Source organism: Bubalus bubalis, chromosome 19 (assembly GCF_019923935.1).
Source record: "Bubalus bubalis isolate 160015118507 breed Murrah chromosome 19, NDDB_SH_1, whole genome shotgun sequence".
NCBI classification, from domain to species: Eukaryota; Metazoa; Chordata; class Mammalia; order Artiodactyla; family Bovidae; genus Bubalus; species Bubalus bubalis.
Window position 1 is genome coordinate 5163464 of NC_059175.1, and position 22285 is coordinate 5185748.

At 47.9% G+C, this 22285-nt stretch overlaps 1 long non-coding RNA gene across 1 annotated transcript; it reads left to right on the plus strand.

Moving 5' to 3' along the window:
* On the plus strand, positions 1–20072 carry LOC102414236. The gene is made up of 5 exons (XR_003105021.3): positions 1–897; positions 8307–8441; positions 8572–8762; positions 10898–10955; positions 19836–20072. It is a non-coding gene; the product is annotated as an uncharacterized LOC102414236 (long non-coding RNA).
* Positions 20073–22285: the final 2213 nt, after the last annotated feature.

Sequence of the window (22285 nt, forward strand, 5' to 3'; positions counted from 1 at the left end):
GGGTCGCAAAGAGTTGAACGTGACTGAACAACTGAACAACAGCAACAAAATTTTTATGATGATCATCTATAGCATGTGAAGCCTATTTTCCAATTGCTACTGTAAAGTTAAGATTCTTCTTAACATAAATTTTATTTTATTTTTCGGGAAGGTTTTAAGTTTTTAAACTAATTTTTATTGGAGTATAGTAACTTTACAACGTTGAGTTAGTTTCTGTTGTACAGCAAAGTGAATTCAGCATATAGCATATGTTTACATGTATCCCCCCCTTTTTTGGATTTCCTTCTTATTTTGGTCACCACAGAGCACTGAGTTCCCTGAGCTATACAGTCGTTTCTCATCAGTTATCTATTTTGTACGTAGTATCAATAGTGTATGTATGCCAATCCACCTCCCCTCCAAACAGAAATTTTATAAAACAGAAATTGGTGAGTTGATTTAAGGAAAAATGTGACGTAAAGAAGAGCACAGGTTATACGGGGATATGGCAAACACGTGAGGGGTTTCCGTGAAGGACGGAAGTTTGTGGAGCCCTGGGTTTAAGGGCCAGAAGGGCGTGTCGGGGAGGCAGGACGGGCAGGGCTGGAAACGGCCTCCGTCGCTTTGTACACAGTTGGCGCCACAGGGACTGCTCCCGTATTCGCCCGTCTGCGCCCCGGACCCCCCACGCCTTTCCCATCCTGGCTCCAGGGCCACTTCCTTCACCAGACGTTCCCCGGTGGCTCCCCAGGTGACAGTTCCCTCTCCGCCTGCTCCATCCCGAGTTCATAGCAGGCAGCGGGGCGCTTCTGTCCTTTCAAAGCAGCACACACTGACTCAGTCTCGCGCTAGCACAGCACAGGGCGCACAGCAGGTGCTCCATGGATGCCGACTCTGAATCAGCGCCTCGCTTACCAGGTGAGCGGAAAAAGAGGGAGCCCAAGGCACAGTGCTGTGGGCCCCGGCGGCCGGGTGCGCGGGGCCTCCCGTGCTCAAGACTGTGACGCACATGTCTTAGGTCAGGGCCTGACGCTGCTTAAGGACTGTGATGAGATGCCCAGGACTTGGGCTGGACTTGGCGGGAAGTGGGCCTGAGGGCTGGGAGGTGAAGCACAGAGGCGGGCAGCCACCACGGCTGTTTCTGTGAGGTGCTGTGGGCCGCCAAGGGCCGCGGGAGCCCTTCAGAGCTGATGCCTGCGGCCGCTCTTGTCCTGTCCCCAGAGCCATCTGCTCTTATCAGAGCCACTCCCCGCTCCCCCACCTCAGGGCCCTGCCGTGGCCTCCTCCAGATCAGAGGGGACTAGCGCTCTGCCCTGCAGGTGTTAGCAGCTTATCAGGAGGCAAGAGGAGCTTTCTTCTCAGCACCATGATTACTTTCCGCCTGTTTCCATTTGGGGGGAACCACTTCCATAGTTTGGCCTGGTGGGAAGCTCCCTAGGGGACCCTAGCTCCTCCGCCGATGGCCTTGTGACCTTGGCCAGCGACCTCCCTCTTGGAGTCTCAGGCTTTCGACTGCCATCCCTGCCCTCCAGGTTGTGCCAACATGACCGGCCCAGGGATGGGCGGGTGGTAAGAACTCCTGTTCCACAAAGCTTGGATGCCTTCGCGGGCTATGTTCCAGAGCTGCAGTGAGATGAGGAGTGGCCTGGCTGGGGAGAAAAATGCCAAGGTGGGAGAGCACCCCTGCCCCCATCTTAATGGCCGCAAGCGAAGAGCTTAATTTCCTATTAAAATGGAAAATCCAGAGTTTGTAGCTCTCAAATTTTAGTGAGTGTAAGCATCTGAGGATGCTTGCTGAAATGCAGATTCCTGGGTGCTGGCTGCAGAGTTTGGGTGGGGCTGGAGAATGCCACTTGAAACAGTCCCCGCAGGCGTCTACATGGTGGTTCCCGGAAAGGCCTCTGAGCGCCGTGCTCCGCTCACGGGGCTGGTCCACCTAGGGCAGAGGCCGCAGGCCTCAAAACAGAGTTTTTCTTTTCATTTCTATTTAGATTTCTTGTTCTTTAGGAAAAGCTGGCGCCTTAGCGACCCTGGGCCTGCTGTCCTACCTGACGGGGTGGGCAGCACTGAGTGGCGTCTGCTCCCTTTCAAACGGGGCTGCCGCTTCTATTTCAGATCCTGGCCTGAACCCTCGTAGCGCTGGTGTTTGCGGTCTCTGGCTCAATCCAGTCCCCTCAACCCACAGATCCAGAAACTGAAGTCCAGAGTGAAAATGGCCAAGAGATAGACAGCGGGCTGTGGGTGCCCTGGTCAGAGGCCACCTCCAAAGAGCTGCTGTGTCCACTGTGGTCTGAGTGGGGAGAAGGAGCCAGTGGTTGAAAGGGAGAGAAGCGGGTCACTGGGTTCTGGGCCCTGACAGATAGCAAGCCTAGGGGAGCAAGCCCTAAGTGCCACGTGCAGACAAGGGGGGTCACCGGGCAAGTCCAGGCTCAGCGTGGGCGCAGGATGAGAAGTGGACAGGGTGGCAGGCGGGGCCTGGAAGGCAGGGAGCATCTTCTGCATCACACGTCCTAAGGAGAGGGCCCAGGTGGTGGTTGTACTCCATTCCCCTCAAGGAGGGAGCGAGCCTCCCTGAGGCTTCAGAAAGCAAAGCCCAAGGTGGGAACGGGGAGAGGAGAGAGAGAGACAGAGAGAGGGTCCTCATGATGTTATTTGAACTTCCAGATCCAGCCTGTGTCATGAGTTATGAAACCCAGCTCTGTCAGTTAACTCTGGATTTCAGATACACAATGTTTTTTTTTTTTTTTTTTTTTGGTACACGTGTGCCCCCATACAATATTTGAGACGTACCTGGACTAAAATGTTATTTGTGGTTAATCTGAAATTCAGATTTAACTGGGCAACCTGTATTTTTATTAGCTAAATTTGGAACCCTAACCTCATCGCTCTCTGGGGCTGAAGCCAGTTTGGTTGAGTTTCTGCATCTCTCAAGTAAAGAAATCTCAGTGGAAGCAGGCAGTTGAGAAATGACTCAACTTGCCTGGGGTCACAAGGCCAGCAAGTCACCGCGGCTGGATTAGAACTTGTGTCTGTGACTCAGGAACTTGTGGTTACTCCTCTGGGGATCTGGGTGTGGCAGAGAACAGATGATCTGAAGCTCAAGTGACACAACTGGGCTTGAACAGACCAGGGAGCAGGGAAGAGGGCGAAGAGGGAAGGAGACGGGGACAGGTAGCTTTGTTGCCTGGGAGATGGAAGTACTTCTTACCATTGTTTGCTAAGCTGCTTATTAGATACTTACCAAGTACCTGTCAGGCACTGTGCTTGTTTCTCTGATGTCTGAGATGGGCTGGTACTATCATTGTCTTTCCCATTGTACAGAATGGGTACATTGTACAGAGGCTCAACAAGGCGGTGGGGATGGGTGCTGAGGGACCTGGGACCTTTCCAGGCCTCCTGAGCTTCGTGCCCCAGCCTGCCCACCCTCATGGAGGCAAGTCGGCTCTGCCACATGCTGCATGTTCAGACTGGACTCCCCATCCCCTGCCTGAGCAGAGCGATGCAAATTGAAACTCCTAGTAAAAAACACTCAGGCTGCCTCTGCCCTTGGCAGGTGTGTCTGCTGTGAGGTGTCTGACATGCAGTCCTGACAGCCTGTGTCCTGCACCTGGCCGCAGCTCTCCTAGGACAGCCCCTGTGTGGGGCTCAGCTGTGTCTCCTTTCTGTGTTGTGAACCGGAGGATGCTTAGGGAAGGGGAACAGGCACTCCAGGGGCCTCAGCAATGCCGGAAGTTGGATCCTAGCCTCTGGTGCCATGGTGATGGTTGCTATGGAAACACATGGACTGCACTCCACACTCCTCTTGCGATCTGTGGGGGTTTTTCCTAGACTGGAGTTGACAGAGAGGGGGCAACTCCATAGTCCAGAGTGAAGGGCAGGTCTCGTCTTGGGGCTGTGCATCTTCCTCTCCTGCCACTGCCCTGCCCCTGCCCTCCCCTTCCCCCGAATGGTCTCTGGTCCTCTCAGTCCGGAGGACCCAGGCTTCTTCCCTTGGTGAGTTCCTACTCCTCCTGCAAGCATCATCCTGATGCTCTCTCTCTCATTCAGCAAATATTTAAGGAGTGTTTACTAAGTACGGGACATAGGGTCACTGAGAACCAAGACAGACAAGGGCCCTGCTCTCATGGAGCTGCCAGTCTCGGTGGAGAGACAGGCAGGACAGAGGCACCCAAGTAGGTGCCCAGGACTCTATTCCGATCCAGCAGTGCCTTGGCGGGAGCAAGGAGGCTGATGGCAGTGCCAGGCTGCGGGGCTTGTGGGTCAGGGGAGGTGTCTGGCGAGTCTGTCCCATGTGCCCTCCAGCCAGCCCCACCTGCGCAGCCTGGCCTCCGAGTCAGCGCACTGACATCATAGCACCAACTATAAGGTCCCTGCCCGGTTCCCACCCTGAACTGTTTCCCCTGTGAAGGCAGGAGTGCAGCTTCATCCGTCTCTGGGCCCCTAGTGTCTGGTGTGTAACCGGGATTTGATAAGGCACCCACTTACTGAGTTGGGCAGTGTCACAGACGGCTTCTCATCTCCTCTTCATATTGAGTCCAGGACAGAAGTATAACTTGATCATTTCTTATCACTTGAGATTTCAGAACCAGGCTCCGCCAGGTTAGGGAACTAGCTTTACGTCCCGCAGCTAACCCAGAGTAGAGCTGAGAGTCAAAGCCAGTCTACCCTGTTCGTGCTCCTTTTGTGTTATATCGCGGCAGATTTATTGAGATGTAATTCACATACTATACAGTCTGCCTTTTAAAGCATACAAGTTAATGGTTTTCAGTTTAGTCACAGAGTTGTGAAAACATCAGAACAATCAATTTTAGAACATTTTAGTCACAGCCCACCCCCCCCCCCCCACCACAACTGAATTCCTCCTCCAGCCAGGGCCCCCAGCCTTGTAGGAGGACTTGAACTTCAGAAGTTGGCTGCAGTTGTAAATTTGGAGCTGAGGGGTTCTGTGTGGGATGGCTGCCTCTCTCTTGGCATAGCAATAATGAGCTTTTGCTTTTTGGCATTTTAAATGTATATTCCTGACTTTTCTGAATTAAGACCCTGATTCTCTACTGCAAATCTCAAAACAACCTACGGACAAATAAGCCGAATTCCAAGAGAGCTTTGGAAGGTTTTCCTAGCTGGGGGCATGGGGGCTGCCGTCTGTGGCTCAGAATGTCTGGAATCCACCAGACTCTGCCTGCTTAAAGCCCCAGGCTTTCTGGAAGCCTGACTCTGTGGTATGTGCAGGCACAGGAGGACCTGTAGCCAGGGGGAACCAGGAACTCTTTGAACCCCAGGACTGCTGTGTCTTCCTTTTCCTGAAGGGCCCTTGGTGACCCGTTTAACCCGTATGTCCAGTTCACTTAGCCCCAGAACCCGTGAGTGGAGTAGGCAAGGGATTCACCCTTTCCTCGGTGCCAGGGGAGGTTCCATTGTCCCCATTCTTCTCATCCTTACCCCCTCCCTCCTACAGCTAACCAAAATTCACATCCAGGGATGTATTTATTAAGGTATTGAAGGGGAGTTGTTTAACTTTCCCCTCCTGGTGCACAGAAAGGGTCACAGGTCATTTCACCGTGCACACCATAGCCCCCAGTGGCCCAGTTTAGCAGAAGGGTTAGAACCTCGCTCCTGGCTCCATCTCTCCTTCCCTTGGGATTGCGTAAGAAATTCAAGTTCTTCATTGGTCTCCAGGGGTCAGACTGCAGTCAAGGACGCGTAGGGTGAGCTCCGGAGATCCTTACCGGTCCTTGCATCCTTTTGCTCAAGACTGGCTCTGCATTCTCTGCCCCTGCTCAGAAACAGGAACCAAACCTGGCCAGTTGAAGTATAAAAGGATTTCTTAAATGTTGCTGGTTGGCTGGCTTCCAGAGTTCTTCCAAGGGCCAGAGACCCAGGCTTGAAAAGTCACTTAGCTAGAAAACAACTTCCAAAACCACACAGCTATTCTTCTGCTGGTCTCAGATGCTGCCTCTGGCACCAGCAGGGCTGGACCGTGCATCCCAGGCTGATGTTGCCACTGGGAACAGGATTCGGCTCATGACTGTCATCTTTGCCATACAGTCCCTGCTTCTCTGTGTCACTGGTGCCAATGTGCCAATGCTGATGTCCCTAGAAGGGATGTCTGATAGTAGCCTAGCTCATGTGTCATCTACCTAGCTGTACTGGAGGCTGGGAGGTGAATTTCAGCTTTTGTAAAGGGAAGTGGTCTTTGCCCACCTGGTAGACTCATGAAATGGTGAATTCACCCTTAAATGAGCCACCCAAATAAATACTCAGTTACCAATGGCTTCTATACAGATTTGCCCATCTCCACCCTGTGCCTCTGTACTATGGGGTTTGGAGAGGGACAGCCATTGGCCCCTCCTTCTCCTTCCCCAAACCATGATTGTCTGCCTGGCATTTCTAGAACTATGAGAAGCCACAGGTGACTGCACAGAATAAAGAATCCTAATTCAAGATGACTAAAACCCACATGGACCCAAGTGGGAGGAGCTGTTACCCAAAGGAAATCAGGGTACTGTTTCCAAGTGAAGGGATTCTGGGCAGGAAAAACAGCATACATTCACCACAGTTAGGGAATCCTGTGGCCAACTGATCAGGAAGCAAAAATAACACATTAGAGGAGATACAGAGGGCTCTCAGGGAACACCAGGGCCGGCAGTGGAATGCTCTGGAGTGCGCATGGCACTCAGCCTGTTCTTACACTCCTGTTGCCTCCTCAGGAGTCCCTTTCCTCTCCTCTCCATCTTCTGCATTCCTTCCTGCCTTATCCGGGGAGGCTGGGATGCCCTCACGTGGGTCTTCATCCTTGACAGGTAGTGTGCTCTGGACTTGAGCAGATCTGGGTTCTGCTTGGACTCTGCTCCTTTTAAAAATTATTTTATTTGGGGGCCATGTTGTGTAGTATGTGGGATTTTAGTTCCCTGACCAGGGATTGAACCCAAGCTCCCTGTAGAGGAAGCACAGAGTCCCAATCACTGGACATCAGGAAAGTACCAGACTCTGCTTCTTTTTTGCAAGTTGAGCAACTTTACCTTTCTTAGCCATGGTCTTTTCACCTAACAGTTCAGTTCAGTTCAGTCACTCAGTTGTGTCCAACTCTTTGCGACTTCATGAATTGCAGCACGCCAGGCCTCCCTGTCCATCACCAACTCCCGGAGTTCACTCAAACTCGAGTCGGTGATGCCATCCAGCCATCTCATCCTCTTGTCATCCCCTTCTCCTCCTGCCCCCAATCCCTCCCAGCATCAGGGTCTTTTCCAATGAGTCAACTCTTTGCATGAGGTGGCCAAAGTATTGGAGTTTCAGCTTTAGCATCAGTCCTTCCAATGAACACTCAGGACTGATCTCCTTTAGGATGGACTGGTTGGACCTCCTTGCAGTCCAAGGGACTCTCAAGCGTCTTCTCCAACACCACAGTTCAAAAGCATCAATTCTTCGGCGCTCAGCTTTCTTCACGGTCCAACTCTCACATCCATACATGACCATTGGAAAAACCATAGCCTTGACTAGATGGACCTTTGTTGGCAAAGTAATGTCTCTGCTTTTGAATATGCTGTCTAGGTTGGTCGTAACTTTCCTTCCAAGGAGTAAGCATCTTTTAATTTCATGGCTGCAATCACCATCTGCAGTGATTTTGGAGCCCCCAAAAATAAAATCTGACACTGTTTCCACTGTTTCCCCATCTATTTCCCATGAAGTGATGGGACCAAATGCCATGATCTTCGTTTTCTGAATGTTGAGCTTTAAGCCAACTTTTTCACACTCCTCTTTCACTTTCATCAAGAGGCTTTTTAGTTCCTCTTCACTAGAATAAATAAAATGATAGTATTTATGTCATAAGACTGTTTTGAACTTTAAATGAGATTATTCAAGTGAAGTACATAACAGTGCGTGATATACAGTAATTCTTGATAAAGGCAGTTTTTTAAAATACTATTAATGATAGATAATAGTTATTATCATTTAAGAGTTGGGGAAAGTTATTCACCATCTTTAAGCCTCAGTTTCCCTCATTGTAAAGGGGGAACAGTTGTGCTTGCCTTTAGAAAGTTACTGTAATGATGCTATGAAAACATCTGGATGGAACCTACCAGAGTGTCTTCACTTCCCAGCTCTGTATTTATTTAACTGGGAAGTCACCACAAAGCATTTATTCTGTGAGGAAGATCACATCAAAGTAATAATGGAGTCCACAGCCAGGAAGGACTTTCAGTCTACATGACGTGAGGAGAGAGCTGTTCTTCACAGAAATGGCTCTCGGGCTCAGAAGAGGGGCCGTGAGAGACTGAACTCCCTGCTCGCCTGGGTAAGATGATACTTTTCTGCTTCATTAACATCAGGCTTGCCCATGTGACCTGTTTCAACCTGAAACGTGAGAGAAATGAAGTGTGTGACTTCTGTGGGACAGCTGTAAGGGTCATTGTGCGGTTCTGCATATTCATTTATTCTCTGCCACAAAAGCAGCCATGCTGCAGGTAAGGGTCTCTCCATCATCCTGAGTCCTGAGGAAGTCCTGGAGCAGAGTCAGTGGACTCTGCTGGACACATAGCCCACTGACTCTTGTTGTCATAATCCACTGAGGTCTGGAGTTTTCTGTTTTTGCAGCATAACCTAACCTATCCTAACGGACACAGGCCAGATACGCCAAACAGTCCTCTTCTCCCTTCCAAGCCACTGGGACCGGACTCTTTGCTTTCAGTCTTGGATGTTGCTCAGGAGTGACAGTCTTAACTCATACTGCCCCAGAGAAGGACAAGGCAGTGGGATCCAGTGAAGAAGACCCCATCTCAGTGTGTGTAAGTTGTGCTCAAAGTTGTGGATGGAACGTGACCTGATCTCACCTGGTCACACCCAGTAGCTGCTGTTGAAGTGTGGTGCAGGGAGCACTGTGAATTGTCTACCCAACTTACTTTCTACCTTCACGCCTTGCCAACGTTTCCCTGACTTTCTCAGCTCTTCATCCTGCCCCACATGAGTTGGGGGAAGCTGACCCCATTCCAAGTCTAGAAAGAGATTCTGATTAGTCTAGGCCAGTGTTACTCAAAGTGTGATCCATTGACCAGGGCTGTTCCACAAACCCTTTGTTACTTGCTGGGAGCCGGCATATTGCATATTGAGTGAGGATCTGGAATAGCTCAACTGGAATTCTATCACTTCCGGGAGCCAGCGTGAGGCACTCCGCCCATGACAAAGGTCATGAGGAAGGAGGCTCGGCATACGCAAAGGCGGGATCGAGCCTCAGGAGTCCCCCTGGAAATTCTCGAGCATCTACCCCCAAAACCAGAGTCTGCCTACTTTCTGCTTTGTGCTTTCACCTACACCTCTGACTTTATGGGGGGCTGTCCCCCACTACCTCTCTCTGAAAAAAGAGTTAGCTCACAGCTCCAGTTAATAATTCCTGGGTGTGACAGTGTTTAACCTACAAACTCCTTTGGAAATCCTCTAGCCTGCCTGAATGGGTTTTTCCGGCCACATGTGATTGTTCAGAGCCTCCCAACTGTGAGAGGCAGGAGATGTTCTAAACTGCCTAAACACAGATTCCTTTGAGTAGTTAAAAGATTGATTAGAAAATGTATTGGTGAAGGGTTTTTCACTTGTTGGGCCAATGTTTGCTGCTAAGCCTCCATACTCCTTACCTACTGTGTCCTTGGCAGTGTATTGATTGATATAATGGGTGTATAGAAATGTAAAATGCAGCTTTGTTCAATGCTTTTGGAAGGCTGGCGCCTGACTTTGGAATAATCACCTTTAGAGAAAGATAAGTTTCTTAAAATGTTAACAGGCCTCCGGGCCAGAAGATGATGTCTATCACCTGAACTTTTGCATATGATAAGTTTACAGGAAAAAAGCCTGGCTTGCTGCATGACTCTACCCCTTCCCCCATTATCCTCTATGCATAACTTAAGGTATAAAAACTACTTTGGAAAATAAAGTGCGGGCCTTGTTCACTGAAATTTGGTCTCCCCATGTCGTTCTTTCTTTCACCTTCTGGCTGAATTTTTCCTCTGAGGCGGGGAAGCTCGTCAAGCCTACTAATTTTGCCTGGGCTTCTAAGATCTGACCGGGGAGGCCTTAGTGTCTCTTCTCCTTCGGGAGAACGGGAGGACGCCTGCGGCCTTCGTAGGTGACGTTATACCCTGCTTTGGAATTTTATTCAGCCTCTTTTCTCCACTGAATTTCCTCACTGAGCTATCCTCATTCTATTATTCTTTAAATCTTTGATAAATATTTATAAATAAATAAGTCGCCGACGCCGTCCCCGCTTCGAATACCCTGGATCAGCCGGGGCTGGACCCCGGCAGTTACTGGTGCATTATGAGATGAGTATAGAAACAGAGGGGGTGTTGAGAAACATTGATAGTGATTGAACCTTGCCATGGCATGCAGATATATAAGAAGTGAAGTCTTGTTGAACAGAGTGTTGACCCTTGAGATGCTGTCAAAACCACGTAAGTTTTCATGTGATAGAATTGCATGCTGTCCATGTGCATAGGGAACCCTGTACTGATCTATGGATGGTCTCGGCCAATCATGGTAGCCCTCTTCCACTTACCAGTGATTGGTCTAGGCTTGGGCATGTGACTCAGATCTGGCCAATGAGACATGAGAGAAAGTCTGATGGGGGTTTCTGGGACAGTTTTCTATACTCCTAGGAAAGAAAGAGAAAGAAACCATTCTTATTTTCTTTGGGGCATTGGAGTCTGGATGTAATGTCCTGAACTGCTGCTGCTCTTCCTCTGGATATTAGTTATGTGAGAGCACGTTTCCTCATTGTTTAAGCACTTGGGAGTCTGGCCCTACTGTTATTTATGGTACTCCCACCAGTGCATTCACTCAGGGCTGTTAAAAAAGTCAGACTCTCCAACTTCTTGAATCTCTCCCTCAGTAACTTGCCATCATAGTAAACCCTTCCCTTTTTTTTTCTTTTCAGCTAACAAATGTTCGCGGATCACCTATTATGAACAGACATTTTCAAGATACCCAGTTGTGTAAGACAATTCTTTTACCCACAAACACCTTATAATCAAATCACAGAATATAAAAATGTATGCAAATAAAGCCAGCTAGAATATAGTGCCTATTATTAAAAATACACAAAAACATGCAAACAGAGAGCAGGGATAACTGATTTCCAGTGGATGTAATAATATGTTGTTGGCACAGCAATCACCAAGTACTGTAGCACATATCTAAGAGTATGGCTTTGTTTTTCTGTTTTTTTTTTTTTTTATAAAAACTGTTTTAAATAAGAGAAATTCCAGCTGAAATCTGTTCACTGTTCTTCATCGTTTTGTTTGTCCATTTTACCTTTAGTATTTCTATTCAAGTTTTACATATTGATATCAGTATGATTATGGCCTGTATGTGTTCAGTTTTATTTAATGTCACGAGCACTTTCTGTCTTTTTCTTCCTGGTTCTCTTCCCTTCTTTGTTTCTCCTTTAATCCCCCTGAAGTAACAATAACAGTCTGATGCGTAGCTTTTCATGCTCTTGCTATTATGTATAAATATGTTGTTTTTGTTTTTCTAAAATAGGGACACGATATATAAATTTCTCCGTAGTTGCTTTTCTTATCTAACCATAGGATAAAGACTTTTTTTTTTTTTACCAACTCCTATTACAGACAGTTGCTGGATTCGCCTTGCTCTCTGTTCCCCATGTAAACGTATCCTTGGGTGTCTCTGGAGGGCGGACACGCTCTTGGCCAGCAGGCTCCCTTCTAGTGTGTTGGAGCCCTTCTCTCCCTCTGTTGACTTCTGGGCTTACAGGAGTCAGGTTGTGTGGGTCTCTAAATCTGGTTATGCTGTTGCACTTGTAACTGTATCTCTGCAATTAGATATTTTATAAATCAATGCACTGAGCATATAAAAGAAAGAGCATCTCGTTTCTATGAAAATTAAGTTAAAAGCTTAGGAAAGATTTGCCAAATGTAGCTTTCTAAAAATATTTGCAATCAAGGCAATGGTAAAGATCAGAAATAATATGGTGTCTTTTACTTTGTAACAAACCACCACAAAATGTTTTGGTTTAAAACAATAATAACCTATTGCTGTGGATTGAAGGTTTGTGTCCCTCGCAAATTCATATGTTGAAGCCCTAACCCCCAGTATGATGGTATGTGGAAGCGGGGTCTTTGGGATGTAACTAGGTTTGGATGAGGTGATGGGATTAGCGTCCCAGAGCCCTTTCTCTTGCATCACTCTGTGAGCCCACAGCAAAAGGCAGCCTTCTACAAAGCAGGAGGAGGGTTCTCACCAGAACCTGACCAAGATGGCACCCCGATCTCAGACTTCCAGCTCCTAGAGATGTGAGAAGGAAATGTTTGCTGTTTAAGCCACCCAGTCTCTTCTGCTCCATCCTGTTGGTAAAAGGACCTCACAAAGTCATCCCAGCTTCAAGATGTAGGAAACGGAAATGACCTCTTGATGAAAGAAACAGCAGTCACGTTACAAAGGAATGTGCACACGGGGATAGGAGGAATCTGTGACAACACTTTGCAGTTTAACACAAGAGGAGAAATTATTTAAAAATCCAGAAATATTCATTCATAGGTTTTAAGCTTAAAAATATAAAAAACAATGTGTCTTTTGCATGACTTTTAACTGACTAACTCCTACCCAAGTTACATTGCAGAAGAGAGCTTCTACCATATACCAGGCTTATTCTTTTAGGCCAGTAACTAGAGAGGTCTCTCTCAGCCTTTTTTGTGGCTCCATGGAATTTCATGGCATGGGTATGACATATTTTATTTAACCAGTCTCTTATTAATAGCTGTTTGGGTGATTTCCTTTTTATTGCCTCACAGTGAACAGTGTTATGATAATATTAATGTAAATATAGCCTTTCATACTGGTGTTTTATTTGTGTGTTTAAATATAAATATATGTGTGTGTGTGTGTACACACACACAAGTCTCAAAGGAATTTCTGGGTCAAATGTCAGGTATATATTTTAAAATATATTTATATTTAAATGTATTTCCTCTTTGCTTTCTGCCATTAGAGTGGCAGAAGAGGAGCTAAAGAACCTGTTGATGAGGGTGAAGGAGGAGAGTGAAAAAGCTGGCTTAAAACTAAATATTAAAAGAATTAAGATCATGGCATCCGGCCCCATTCCTTCATGGCAAATAGAGGGGGGAAAGGTGGAAGCAGCGACAGATTTCCTCTTCTCGGGCTCTAAAATCACTGTGGATGGTGACTGCAGCCTGAAATCAGAAGACGATTGCTTCTTGGCAGGAAAGCGGTGACAAACTTAGACAGTGTGCTGAAAAGCAGGGACGTTACTCTGCCGACAAAGGTCCCGCTAGTCAAGGCTGTGGTCTTCCCAGGGCTTATGTATGGTTGTGAGAGCTGGACCAAAAAGAAGGCAGAGCACCAAAGAATTGATCCTTTCAAATTGTTGTGCTGGAGAAGACTCCTGAGAGTCTCTTGGACAGAAAGGATATCAAACCAGTTGATCTCAAAGGAAATCAACCCTGAATACTCATTGGAAGGACTGATGCTGAAGCTGAAGCTCCAGTATTTTGGTCACCTGATGCAAACAGCCGATGCATTGAAAAAGTCCCTGATGCTGGGAAGGATTGAGGGCGGAAGAAGAGGGCATCAGAGGATGAGATGGCTGGATGGTATCACCGATGCAATGGACATGAACTTGGGCAAACTTCGAGAGGTGGTGAGGAACCGGGAGGCCTGGCATGCTGCAGTCCATGCGGTTGCAAAGAGTCGGACACAACTGGGCGACTGAACAACAACATTTTAATGTGTATTTTAAATTGGGCAGATATTGCCAAATTGCTTTCTGAAAAGCTCCATAGTAATTTTCATTGCTGCTAGCAATGTAAGAGAGTATCTTTTCCCTGACCTTTCCAGCCTTTAAGTTTTTCTTTTTGCCAAGCTGAGAAAAATGTGAAAAGTGAGGGAGAGAGATTTTTTTTTTCTTTTTTGCTAAGGGAGGAAAGCACCGTGTCCCTGCCATAGTCTGCATGGCCCAGTGACAGAATCTTTCGGTCTCTGCACTTTTGTATTTGTTATATACCTTGTTTTCCATGTTGTACACCTGGATGCCCTTTTTCTTCTTCCCTGCCTGGTGAGCTCCTTCATAGCTTTGAGAACTCAGCCAGAATGCCCTCTGCTTGGGAGGCTGCCCTAATCCTGCCAGATCAGCATGCCTTCCTCTCTACTGCCTTTGCTCTCTCTGTGGTTTCCCCTGCCAGGCCCGCGCCAGGGCACAGACAGACTCTGGGTTTCTGGAAGGCTCTCCCATAGGACTCTAAGCTCCTGGAGGGCAAGGCACAAGTCGCAATCTTCTCTGGGTCCCTTTTGCTTGAACTGTGCCTGGTGCAGAGTAGCAGTCCTGGAAATGTTCATTTATTAAGTGACATCATAATGAAGCTTTCCCATAAATGTTTGTAGAATAAAACAAGGGATTTTTAAAAATTAATTTTTATTGGAATATAAGTGATGCAGTGGTAAAGAATCTGCCTGCTAATGCAGGAGACACGGGTTGAGTCCCGGGGCCAGGAAGATCCCCTGGAGTAAGATATGGCAACCCACTCCAGTATTCTTGTCAGGGAAATCCCATGGACAGAGGAGCCTGGCAGGCTGTGTCCATGCAGTCGCGGAGTAGGACACAACTGAGCGACTGAGCACGCACCCGCATACTTGCTTTATAATATTGTGTTAGTTTTTGCCGTACAGCAGAGTAACTCAGCTGTATGTTTGCATATATCTCCCCTTTTCTTGGATTTCCTTCTCATTTAGGTCACCACAGAGCACTGGGTAGAGTTCCCTGGGGAGGGGCTTTTGAAAAGGAGACTGGTGCTTGTGGCTGTGCAGGCAGGGTGAGGTGGAAGGGACGCACGATTACACACTCCGTGGACAAAGCACCTTGGGTGGAGGGAGGCCACAGGCGCCGAGCAGGGCTTGAACTTTAGCAGTTCCTGGGAGCTGACCTCCTCTCTCTGCTCATTCCCCACTCAGGCATCCAAGGTCACCTTGCTGTGGTTCTGTGTGAAGACAGTACCCCAAGGGGCCATTGATTTGGAACATCTGATCGGCTCTCTGAGTTGTATCCGCTGGCTCGTAAAATCCAATAAATGTCAAAGATCTGGCAGGCCCATTAACCTCTGGAGGTCTATTAAAAGACTCTGCTTTTGCTAAGGAGGTTCTGTTTCTGTATGATAGATGCCAGGGCAGCCAGTTCTAAAAACTCCAGAATTAAGGAAGTTAGGAAGGGGGCAGATTTAAAGCGGGGTCACCTGGTCTCTACCAGTTTTGTCCTAGGACTCTGTCATCTCTTGCATTGGTACATACGGAGCCTGTCAGTGTGACTAGCCCCGTGGTAGCTATGTGAGTGGGGGGGCCCTCCTCCAGGAAATGTTGCAGAACTTCTTTATCTGCCTCCAAGAAAATGAACCCAACCCCTCTCTTCAAAATACCCCACGTACACCTCTGTTTTACCCCTTATGACACTGAAGTGTAATTATTTGCTGCATGCGGGTCCTTTCTGTTTGACTGTGACGGCTGCAAGAATGGAGTGTTCATTGGAATCTCTTTGACAAGAAGTGGGGGAAACCTGAACCCAAACTACTTTGGCAAAAATAACTTCGGTTGGCACACCTGTCTCAAGCCCTCCCCATACACTGCAAGATGGTCCCTGGCAGATCCCATGTGATGGCACGCTGCTTCAGCAGCTCCAGCATCCTGCGGCCAGCCTCACCTTCCTGCGAAAAGAAACTTTTCTCTCCCAGTTGTTGTTGTTTTCCAGTGGCTCAGTGAAATGAATAAATGAATGGAATTAACATAGTCTCCTATGTATTCTTGTTGTTTGTTGTTGAGGCACTCAGTTGTGTCTGACTCTTTGCAATCCCATGAACAGCAGGACGTCAGGCTTCCCTGTCCTTTACCATCTCCTGGAGCTTGCTTGAACTCATGTCCATTCAGTTGGTGATGCCATCCAACCATTGCATTCTTTGTTGTCCCTTTCTACTCCTGTCTTCAATCCTTCCCAGCATCAGGGTCTTTTCCAATGAGTCAGCTCTTCACATCAGGTGGCCAAACTATTGGAGCTTCAGCTTCAGCACCAGTCCTTCCAATGAATATTCAGGGGTGATTTCCTTTAGGATTGACTTGTTTGATCTTTCTGTCCAAGGGACAGTTTGAGAGTCTTCTCTAGCACCACAGTTTGAAAGCATCAATTCTGCGGCACTCAGTCTTTTTAATGGTCCACCGCTCATGTCCATGCATGACTACCGGAAAAACCATAGCTTTGACTATATGGACCTTTGTCAGCAAAGTGACGTCTTTGGTTTTTAATATGCTCTCTAGGTTTGTCATAGCTTTTCTTCCAAGGAGCAGGAGTCTTAATTTCATGGCTACAGTCACTGTCCACAGTGATTTTCGAGCCCAAGAAAATAAAATCTGTCACCGTTTTCATTTTTTCCTCATCTGTTTGCCATGATATTCGTTTTTTGAATGCTGAGTTTTACTCCAGCTTTCTCACTCTCCTCTTCATCTTCATCAAGAGGCTCTTTAGTTTCTCTTTGCTTTTTGCCATTAGAGTAGTGTAATCTGCCTATCTGAGGTTACTGATATTTCTCCCAGAAATCTTGATTCCAGCTTGGGAGTCATCCAACCCTGTATTTCAGATGATGTGCTCTGCATAGAAGTTAAATAAGCAGGGTGACAATCCACAGCTTTGATGTACTCTTTTTCCAATTTGGAACCAGTCTGTTGTTCCATGTCCGGTTCTAACTGTTGCTACTTGATCTGCATACAGCTTTCTCAGAAGGCAGATAAGGTGGTGTGGCATTCCCATTTCTGTAAGGATTTTCCAGTTTGTTGTGATCCACACAGTCAAAGGCTTTAGCATAGTCAATGAAGCAGAAGTAGATGTTTTTCTGGAATTGGCAATTTGATCTCTGGTTCCTCCGCCTTTTCTAAGCCCAGCTTGTTTATCTGGAAGTTCTCAGTTCACGTACTGTTGAAGCCTATCTTGAAGGATTTTGAGTATTAACTTGCTAGTATGTGGAATGAGTGTGATTGTGCAGTCATTTGAACATTCTTTGGCCTTGGCTTTCTTTGGAATTGGAATGAAAAGTGACTTTTTTCAGTCCTGTGACCACAGCTGAGTTTTCCAATTTGCTGACATATTGTGGGTAGCACTTTAACAGCATCATTTTTTAGGATTTGAAATAGCTCAGCTGGGATTCTGTGACCTCCACTAGCTTTGTTCATAGTAATGCTTCCTAAAGGCTGCTTGACTTCTCACTCCAGAGTGTCCAGCTCTAGGTGAAGGACCACACCATCGTGGTTATCTGGATCATTAAGACCTTTCTTGTATAGTTCTGTGTATTCTTGCCGCCTCTTCCTAATCTCTTCTGTGTCTCTTAGATCCTTACCATTTCTGTCCTTCATTGTGCCCATTCTTGCATGAAATGTTCCCTTGATACCTCCCATTTTCTTAAAGAGATCTCTAGTCTTTTCCATTCTATTTTTGCCTGTATTTCTTTGCATTGTTCATTTAAGAAGGCCTGCTTGTATCTCCTTGCTATTCTCTGGAACTCTGCATTCAGTTGGGTATATCTTTCCCTTTCTCCGTTGCTTTTTGCTTCTCTTCTATCCTCATATATTTGTAAATCTTCCTCAAGTGACCACTTTGCCTTCTTGGATTTTTTTCCCCCTTCGGGATGGTTTTGGTCACTGCCTCCTGTACAGTATTATGAACCTCCATCCACAGTCCTTCAGGCACTCTGTCTAGGAGCTCTAATCCTTTGAATCTATTAATCACCTCCACTGTATAATCATAGGGGATTTGATTTGGTTCATATGTGAAGGGCCTAGTGGTTCTTCTTACTTTCTTCAATTTAAGTCTGAGTTTTGAAATAAGAAGTTCATGATCTGAGCCACAGTTAGTTCCCAGTCTTGTTTTTGCTGACGGTATAGAGCTTTTCCATCTTCCACTGCAAAGAATACAGTCAGTCTGGTTTTGATATTGACCACCTGGTGACCTTCTGTGTGGGGCTTCCCTTGTGGCTCAGCGCCTGAAATGCCAGAGACGCAGGTTCGATCCCTGGGTTGGGAAGATCCCCTGGAGGAGGGCATAACAATCCACTCCAGTATTCTTACCTGGAGAATCCTGTGGACAGAGAAGCCTGGCGGGCTACAATCTAGAGGATTGCAAAGAACAGGACATGACTGAAGCGACCTAGCACATACGCAGCCTTCTGTTTATTGGGTACTGTGAAAGTCTTTGTAGAATATTGTATTTCCAAAGTGACTGCAAAAAAATATTTCTTACCTCCCGTGCCTTTTTGTGAAAACTTCTATGTGCACACCAGTGGCAGAGTCCATTTGTCCTTCCCTTGAATCCTGGCACTGGCCCTCACACCTGTTATAATTAATAGAATGTGATGGCGGTGACTCCGGGTAACTTCTGGGCCTTAAGAAATCTGTAGCTCGTCTTCACCTCTTGGGTTACCCTTCACAGTGTACAGGCAGCCGTGTGCTCGAGGAGCATGGAGGAGAACCGAGATTCCTGGCAGACGGCTCCAGCTGAGACCCCAGATGGTGGTCAGAGCTGAATACCAGGCATGTGGGCAAGGCCATTTTGGACTTTCCCACCATCCCTGGGCTTCAGCTGTACCACGTGAAGCAAAAGAATCATCCAGTTAACCTCCAAAGTCATGCAATGTGTTCAATAATAATAATAATACAGTTTTATCCTCACATCAGTCCTGTAGAAATAGGTTCGGAGATGTTACACAGCTTTCCTTAAATCACACAATCCTTAAACAGTAGATCATCTGACTTATAACTCATGTGCTCATGAAAACTAATTTAGCCAGCAGATAATAGTAGAAATCAGTCATTGGAACGTAAACCATCTGGCACCATCCCAGGGATGCATCTCACAGCAAGGCAGTGGATTTAGCGTGACTCTTTCTGAGGACTTTAGCATGGTAGCTAGAGTTAGCCTGGCAGGACCTTAGGGCCTAACCTCGGGGCTACCACAGTGGCACAGCGGGAGAGATGCAGGCAGCTGTGGCGTGCCTGGGGCGGGGGGGATGCTGGCGAGCAGGAGGGGCGTGCCTCCTCGGAGAGACCAGCTAGCGTGAAGGCCATTCCTTGTGCTTCCAGGTGCTACTCGGCCCAAGATCGCCAGTTCTTTCAAAACTTCAAAAGCACTAAGTATTCAGATCCCTCAATTTTGTCTGACTCGGGGATGGAGGATGGAAGAAGACATTTGCATACCACCACATCTGACCTACAGAAGCCCAGATTTTGACTTGCCAAAAAACCATCCGCGTTCAGTCTCTAGAGAAACATACCCACTGCCTTTGTTCCAACAGAAAAAAAAAAAAAAAGGCAAAGAGTTTTCACTCTAAGCTCTGGAAACGGTTCCCAGATGTCCCAATTTTTTTTTTTTTTTTCCTGTAGTTAAGATAATTCACCAGGGACTCCTGGCCCATCATCCACCTTCCAACTGGCCTTTACTTCTCTGAGCCCTTGTCATCCTATGAAATGCTGCTGCTTCCCAGGGAAGGCCAGCCAGGGAAGCTCCTTGTGGAGAGGCAGGTAGTTCCTGTTTTCCTAGGCCTGGCTGGCCGTGGATGCCCGTCCCAGGCACAGGCCCCAGGCAGTCTGGAGGGAGTTGTACTCCATGCCTGCGCCACGCATCTGTGTGGCCCACGGGGCCATCCTGGGCAGAAAGCATAGCAGTAGGTGACTTGCTTATGGGGTCCAGGGCCTGAAGGTGGAGGCTTCTGCAGGAGCAGGAGCTGGGCCTGCTGCCCTCACCCCGACCTTATCTTTTGGCCAACCGCAAGCTCATGGCCTTTGTTTCTCCGTGTTTTTCTGCCCATTTACAGAATGATGAAAACCTCGCCCGCTCCTGTCTGTCTCACGATGCTCCGTGCGGCCGTGTGGGTGCTGTTTACAGCTCCATCAAGTGTGTCACGTCCATGAGCTGATTTAGCGTCTACTGCCGCCCACCAGTGTTGTAGCGCTGTAGACCGGGGCTCAGAGAAGGAAGGCAACTTGTTCAAGATCGTACAGTTAGTGAACGTATTAATAGTTGACCCAGGTGTTCTCTGCTTCTTTCTGTTTTGCACTTAGAAGGTTTTGAAAAAAATAAAAAAAGACAATAATTCCTGTGTGAATCATTGAAAAATTCCATTCTTTACCCTGACTCCCAAATGCCAACTCTTCTCCCCAGAAATAGCCACTGTGACTGGCTTCTTGTGTGTCCATCTGGATATCAAACATAATAAAATTAATGAAGTTGGGACTGGTTGGGATTCGCCAGGCTCCATGGCCACTTAACCAGTGGCCAGGGGAGAGCCTGGGGTGCCCTCAGGGACGTCCACACCGGGCCACTGGTAGCAGTGACAATGCAGTCAGGCTCTTCACAGCACTGAGGTGGGGCTGGTGACTGACCTGATGCAGGCCACTTGTTTTCACTGGGCAGCATGCTCCTCTTTCACAACGTGAACCAGGAAACTCCCATGGTGAGTGTCCATCTGAATTATGGGGGAGCTTTCTGTAATTCAGATTCCCGGGTGTCACCCCAGGCCAGTGGGATCAAACTTTCTTTGAGAAGGACCGAGAATCTGTCATTTTTAACTTCCTTAATATCCTTTAGCAAACTCACAAAAGTACACAAAGATTTATGCATAAGGGAATGTAAGTGCTAGGAAGACGTGCTGCTGCCTCGCTTCAGCACGTAACTAGAATGTCCATAGATGGCCACATAAAGGGCCAGGTCCACTCAATGGAATACTATGCAGCCATAAAAGTTAGTTATAGCTTCACGTCCTGGCATATTGATGGATGCATCAGAGTGCACTGGCAACAAGAATGGGGAACGGTGTGTGGACTGGGCGTGCGTAGAGGAGTGTAGGGAACAGCCGTGCCTGCACACATATGCTGACCTTCTAGAAGTACATAAGAAAGAGTGTCTGCTTCCGGGGAGGACACGCTGGGGGACTCTTTACTGTACAGCTGGAGCGTCCCCGGTGTGTATGCAGAAGGAGACCGTTCTCACGCTAATGTCTGAAACGCTCCCAGGTGATCTGATGGGCCCCCAGGCTTAGTAACCACTGGATTAGGTGATTCTTTGGCCTCCTGAGGACATTTCGGCTCTAAAACTCAGGCCCTGGGATTTGTGGTTTATGCACGTGACAGACACGAGTGGACGGTCGGGTGGCCCCGGAAGTGCGGTGTGCCATTGCTGCCCCTGGTGAGTCCGTCTGGAAAGGCCACCGTGATGGTACAGTCTCTGGATGGGGCAGTGCATGCAGTTCATACATGCCAGCCCCCTGCCGGTACACACCAAGCACGGGCTGTGTTGGACCCCTGAACAGTGCTTGGCCTCTGCAGCTCTTTAGGGAGAGGCACGGGGATGGGACACACCAGTGGGCCAGAGCCTGGTACATAGTAGGCACTCAATAAGCATGTTGCCCAACTGAACGAATGAGCCGATGCCCTTTTTGCTGGAGCTGCTGCTAACACACTGGGTGACTCTGGACCTGTTCCTTCCCCTCTTCTAGCCTGTTTCCCCATCTCCGAGGAGGTGGGTCCCTTCTACCAGGTCTCATCTGAGCCAGCCTTCAGGGACCTGTGAGCAGCCCAGAGCAAGTTGTCCTTCTATTTCCCTGACTGTTAGTCTTCAAATTAAACAGATCTGTTTGGAGTGTTTGGCGTCGCCATGGTATTACCACTGCTCTTGTGCTCTCTCTCTCTCCCTCTCCCTATCTCCCCAAGCAGTTGAGTCCCTGCCTCTTCCCAGCACCCTCCAACGCCAGCCCAGGAGACGTCACGGACCAGCTCTGCAGTCCCCAGAGAAAGATGCCTTCTGAAGTCACAGGATGGCTGTTGCTTCCTGGCAAGGCACTCATTTGCTTTTGTCCTTTGGGGAGGCAAACTGTAGCTAGGAGCTGTGGAATGAGAGCTCCCTAAGGAAATGGGGACTCTCCCTAGGCTGCAGCTGTGGCTAGGGAGAGTGTGCCTGAAAGGTCAGACTCTCATCCCGCCTGTATGAGTCTCATACCAGTGTGACCCCTGACACACGCTGGGTGGGAAACAGGAACGTCCTCTAAATGGATCCGTGGACAGAGGACCCTGTGTAAGGCCAGAGCGCTGCAGACATAGGGCACTCCTTTGGGGCAGTAATTAATATTTAAAATTTGAGACTTAAATTCAGTCATGGTTGCTCTGTGAGGCAGAGGCTTTGGGGATGGAATTTTCTTTTCCAGCTTTAATGAGATACGTGGTGGCTCAGTGGTAAAGAATCTGCCTGCTTATGCAGGAGACACACACT